The 5876-nt window shown below is 40.9% G+C and overlaps 1 long non-coding RNA gene across 1 annotated transcript; it reads left to right on the forward strand.

Moving 5' to 3' along the window:
- The first annotated feature begins 425 nt into the window (after positions 1 to 425).
- Positions 426 to 3190, forward strand: LOC125933084 (uncharacterized). Its single transcript, XR_007460868.1, has 3 exons — positions 426 to 549; positions 1426 to 1482; positions 2402 to 3190. It is a non-coding gene; the product is annotated as an uncharacterized LOC125933084 (long non-coding RNA).
- Positions 3191 to 5876: the final 2686 nt, after the last annotated feature.

The following is a 5876-nucleotide window of genomic DNA, read 5'->3' on the forward strand; positions in this document are numbered from 1 at the left end:
GTATGGAAAATTAAATGGTCTACAACTTTACTGGGGGTGAATTATTTTATGCCAGCTCATAAGACTGGGTAAAAAGTGGGTAGGAAAATATATCTGGGAGTACACTTAGGTCAGATGTTTTGCTTTGAAGGTGTTTCAGGCTCCCAGAGTTCAAATGGGATGTTTGTGCCCAAATATAATATCCCCATGACGTAATATCCATCCACAGGGCCTGGGAAACCAACACCTTTTTTTTTTTTTTTTTTTTTTTTTTTTTTTTTTTTTGGATTTCACTCTTCCGAGGATTATTTTTAAGACCCAGTGAAGGTGGAAAAGATAAAAATGCGATTCATATGTGGCCTTGAGATCGAGGGAGAAAAGTCTGGAATGTAGAGAGTTTTTCCACTTCCCCCCTGTATTCTATTTTTGTTCCTCCAGGTAGCTCAGATAATGATTGGCCTGAAATGTTTCTTATTTGGGATCATTGAGATTTTTCTTTACTGGCACTCTGACTTCAGGAATCTTTTATTCTGCTTTTATATTGGTTACCCGTTCTGGGCTGCAGCATCTGTGAGTATATCTGTTTGAACTACTTTGGGAATCAAAGAAGTTATTTAGAACTTGTAAATAAAGGAAAAATATATGTAATTAGTTTATCCTCGCTTTTTGTAGACAATAGCTGAGACTCCTTTTTAGACTCTGTTAGAGGCACTGTGCCAAGTAGATAGGGAATTTGTTAGGAGAGAAAGTGACAAGGCAGCCTCAGGACCAATTGTAAGTGTTTGGAGAAAAAAAAAAATGCTCCTGAGTCCCATGCTCCCTCCTTTGAAGGGAGAGATCATTCCTACTTGAGAGGATCCAGGTGTACTTTAGATAGCAAATGAGGGGCACCTGGGTGGCTCAGTCGGTTAAGCATCCGACTCCGGCTCAGGTCATGATCTCACGGTTTGTGAGTTCGAGCCCCGCGCTGGGCTCTGTGCTGACTGCTCAGAGCCTGGAGCCTGCTTCAGATTCTGTGTCTCCTCCTCTGTCTGCCCCTCCCCTGCTCATGCTCTGTCTCTCTCTGTCTCTTAATAATAAATAAACGTTTAAAAAAAATTAAAGAAAGCAAATGAACTTTCAGGTTGGAATAAATTGGGATAGGTCAGGATGGGGGTAGGATGGGGGTGTGTAGGGCAGAATCATCCATCCTATCCAACTCTATCACGGTCAATGGCATCTACCTTGAGTTCTTGCCTCACTTTCTCTCCACGTCAATATTCTTCCATCCACATGCCCCAAATGGACACACATTCAACTTGGTTTGATTCAATGCGTTATTCTTTAAGAATATTCTTTTGGACTGGGAGAGATGTGGGGTTCAGGTTAAGTCATCCAAGGTGGAGGTGGGTGATGTGGATAGGAAAGCGTTCTCCCCCATTAATGTCTTTCCTGTCTTATGAACAGTTCATCATATCTGGATCTTTGACCATCTCATGTACAAGAAAACAAACAAAATTTCTGGTGAGTATCAGTTTCCCTTTTGCTCATTTAATGAGTTAACAAGAACAGTTGACTCTGACTCTCTACAGGAGGCCAAACCAAAACAAGATTTGGATATTCCAGTCTATTTCGTTGACTTGCAACTTTTTCTTCAATGATCTATTTCATTGGCTTGCAACTTTTTCTTCAATCATCTGTTAATTCTTTAGAAAATGAGACATACACTTAGCTTTTTTAAGAGAAGAAATTATCCAGGGGTGCCTGGGTGGCTTAGTTGGCTAAGCGTCTGACTCTTGACATCAGCTCAGGTCATAATCTCATGGGTTATGCATTCAAACCCTGTGTCAGGCTCTGTGTTGACAGTGCAGAGCCTGCTTGGGATTCGCGCTCTCTCTCTCTCTCTCTCTCTCTCTCTCTCTTCCTCCCTCCCTCCCCCACTTGCTTTCTATCTCTCTCTCAAAATAAATAAAAATTAAAATTAAAAAAAGAGGAGAAAGTATCCAACTGTCTGAATTTTAGCCTAGTAAGAAGCAAAAGAGGGGGGTCTTTACAGATAGATCCTTGTTTCAATGGTTGAAGAGACGCATTTTGGAAGGCTAAGATGGAGAGGGGTGCACGTTTGTGTTTGTATCAGGGAGCTTCTAGTTCAGGGTGGACATATTGAAAATCACTCCTACCAGTGATATCAGAACAAACAGAACCCCCATGATGTTGGCTCCATGGGCTTTCATTTCTGGAGGATCACTTCTTCCCTTCTCTCCCATGATGTAGAGTGGCTTGCCAGAAAACTGCTTCAGTAAAACAGGAAATTGAATTCCTCATGAAGGATCCCTTACCTTAGCCCGTAGAGCCAGGGCATGCCTCCAGGGTACTGCAGAAGATGTGTCTGGAAATACAAAAGGCCCTGAGTATTTCCATTAAAGGCTTTATTCTCTTCCAGATCGAAGTCAGTATTGGAGCTAACATTATCAGCACACTACTTTCAAGCACTGGGATAATTCTTCTCTCCGTGAATTTAGTTGACATAGTCTTACTTGAATGCTGGGAGTTACCGGCATGTTCGTTGGTTAAATCTTTTATAACTGTAAGTACTAATTTGTTGGATGGTGTCTTCACACGTGATGTTTGTTTTCAGCTACCTCAGCCCTCAGCGACTAAAAGCCTATGATGAAGTTTCTAAACGTTGAAAAGTGATAGGAAAACAAATAAATATAAACATGACAGTTGTTTTAAAAAAAAGTGAAACAACCTGATTTCAGAATTGCAGAATTATGTGTGTGCATTTCTGTGTGTCATTTTAAGAACACGTATTCTTATTATTCCAGATTTTCTCTGATGAACATGGGCTGTTCTAAAAAAAAATGATAAAAAGACTGCTCACAGATCAGTGTGCCCAGAGAGGAGGGACCTGATCTGGAACATTGAGGACTGGCCTATGGATTTCTGGTAGTGAAAATGATACAAAATTTGGGAGCTGGTCTGAGTCATTTTAATGTTAATTTAAAAGATCAATGGAGGGGCGCCTGGGTGGCTCAGTCAGTTGAGCATCTGACTCTTGATTTCAGCTCAGGTCATGATCCCAGGCTCATGGGATTGAGCCCTGCATCGGGCTCTGCACTGAGTGTGGAGCCTGCTTGGGATTCTCTCTCTCTCTTCCTCTGCCTCTCTCCCCATGCTCTCTCTCTATCTCTCTAAAATAAAAAAATTAAAAAATAAATAAAAAAATAAAAGACCAATGGAATGTTAGTAAATCCATCCTTTCTGTGAGTAAAGTTGAGTCACATGATGTGTGTATGTGTATGAATGTGTGTGTGTGTGTGTGTGTGTGTGTGTGAGAGAGAGAGAGAGAGAGAGAGGGAGAGAGAGAAAGAGGGAGAGAGAGAGAGAAAAGTCCTGGTGTATTCAGTGTTTGACCAATGCGTGTGAAAAAATGGCTGAAATAGGAGTAACTAACTCTAGAATGTTAAGGGAGTTCTTTTGCAGAGCTCTGCCATTTTGAATTCCTATAACTCATATTTGTTTCTGTAGGAGTTTATTTATGGTTGCTCGCTGAGGCAAGGTTTGTGCCAGATCCAATATTGTGTCTCAATGGAACGGGCATATCTTAGATAGGAAGTGCATTGTCCTCAAAATATCCACTAACCCTGGCCCCTTGCCCCCCCCCCCCCCCCGGACAACCAGGATGAGCACATTGCAGACTAAAGCTGGTTGGGGAAATCTTAATTCTTGCCCTTCTCTTCTGTAGAATATTGTGATCCTTCAAATGATACTGACTTGTGTGCAGATTTTTATTTCGTTCTCACTCTGTGGGCTCACTTATACCGTGGATGGCAATGAGATCAGCTGGGTGAGTAGCCTTTTTTATTGAGAAGGTGAGGAAGCATTTAAAGCATCACAAAGAATCAGATGTGTTAATAGTTAACTTCAATCTCTGGTTGTATAGAGAATTGGCAAAAACAACAACAACAGCAAACACCCCCCCAAAACCCTCTTAATGGCAAGATGGGAGATGGGAGGTTAGAGAACAACAGTTACATGTTACATTCACCAGCCACTCCATTTTTGAAATATTCCTTTGCACAGATACTTCATTCATAGTCAGTTTCCCTCATTCACTCACACATGTATTTCTTACTCATCCATCTAAAGTATACTGAACATGTATTACATTTACTGTGTTGGGAGATGGGGAAACAGTGACTTTTCCCATATCTTTAACAAGTGGATGTCATAATAGATCGAATAAATACTTAAGGAAAAAAGTAGCAGCCAAGTAAGAGATACAATAGCTCTAGGAACACATAAGTGTGATTTCGATATTAATTCCATACCTCATAATTTTTCATGGAATCCCATCAGTCATACACACCCCAACATGTCAATGTGCTCACACGCACAGACGTATTCATACGTGTATATGTAGTCTCCCACATCACCACATGTGCGTTCCTCCATATTTATTCTGCAAAGCCCTCGTAAATGGTTGGCCTTTGCTACATGCAAAATGTCATACTGATATTTCTGTTTCCATGTCCCTAGGACAAAAGTCAGGGGGACATATCTCATTGTGTTCACGGATAGCATTTTATCATTTTTTATGGAATGACTGTCTCTCTTGCTACTACTCAAATCCCTGTAGATGCTGGCACGGACTGTTGGCTACATAAATACCTGACAAGATCACCGAAAAAAATGTATTTTACGGTGGTTCCAGACATGGCTAGAATTGCCCTATCTCTGCCTAGGCTGTTGTGAAAACATTGGCCGGCCAGGGTGTTTCAGCTTTGGCATTGTAGACATTTTGGAATGAATAATTACGTATTGAGGGGTGGGGGTGGGGGTGGGAGGAGGGGACATGATCTGTTTAGCAGCATCCCTGGCCTCTACCTGCTCGATGTCAAAAATTTCTCCCACCCCCAATTTTGGCAACCAAAATGTCTTCAGACATTGCTAAATATCCCCTTGAGGGTAAAGGTACCACCAGTTGAGGATCAGTGGGCTATACAGAGCACTGCAGCAAAAAACTTACAAGATCAAATAAAAATCACTGAAAATCTGGTTGAAGTAATTGTAGATGTTGTGATGTCCTATTTCTAGGCTTCTGCACTAAGTTGCTTGATCAGATCACATTCTGAAGATCCTTATCAAGACTTACTGACTCAACCTGAAACTTACGAAGATTTAGTGCTTCAAGACATAGACCAGGTTCACTCTCATCCATGAGACACCATTGAAACATTTTTTACCACACCAGGGCGTCTTGGATCCATGATGGCAACCAAAGACAGATCTGATAGGAATCTTCTACAAATCCCCTGCTCCCCATGTCTTTTATTACGCACTTTCACATACACAGACACAATTAGCACGGATATGTGCTTACTTTGACAGGTGACCAGCAAATACTAATATTAGCATTCCGTGGCCTAATAGACCTCTTTTCATTGGGACGGTATTACCATTTTTGAGCCAATTTCAGTTCTTAGGCCTCAGAGAGGAATTTGTTGTTACCCACTTACTCCTTCCTAGAAACTGTACTTCCCTCTGGGTTGACAGTTTATTCAAGTGAAAAATCTTTGTGCAAATAGTTTGGGTGAGTAGTGGCATACCATCTGACACTGGGTCCAATCTAAGTTTCTTTGACTGTTGAATGTACTAGGTCTCCCTTGCTTGTGTCAAGGTGAACTTGACAAAATGTAATGCGATACAAAATGCACACTCTAATGTATGACACATAGTAAAAATCTAATGCAACCTCATTATTACCTGAATGCTGATTTAATCAACCTACCGCTCAATCTTTTTTTTTTTTTTTTAATGATGTTGCTTTCTTCTTGGTGACTGGGTATCATGGTGTTTTTTTTGTTTTTGTTTTTGTTTTTGTTTTATAAGGCACTATCCAGGGTTTGGTTTAT

The sequence above is a fragment of the Panthera uncia genome, chromosome D1 (assembly GCF_023721935.1).
Source record: "Panthera uncia isolate 11264 chromosome D1, Puncia_PCG_1.0, whole genome shotgun sequence".
Taxonomy (NCBI): domain Eukaryota; kingdom Metazoa; phylum Chordata; class Mammalia; order Carnivora; family Felidae; genus Panthera; species Panthera uncia.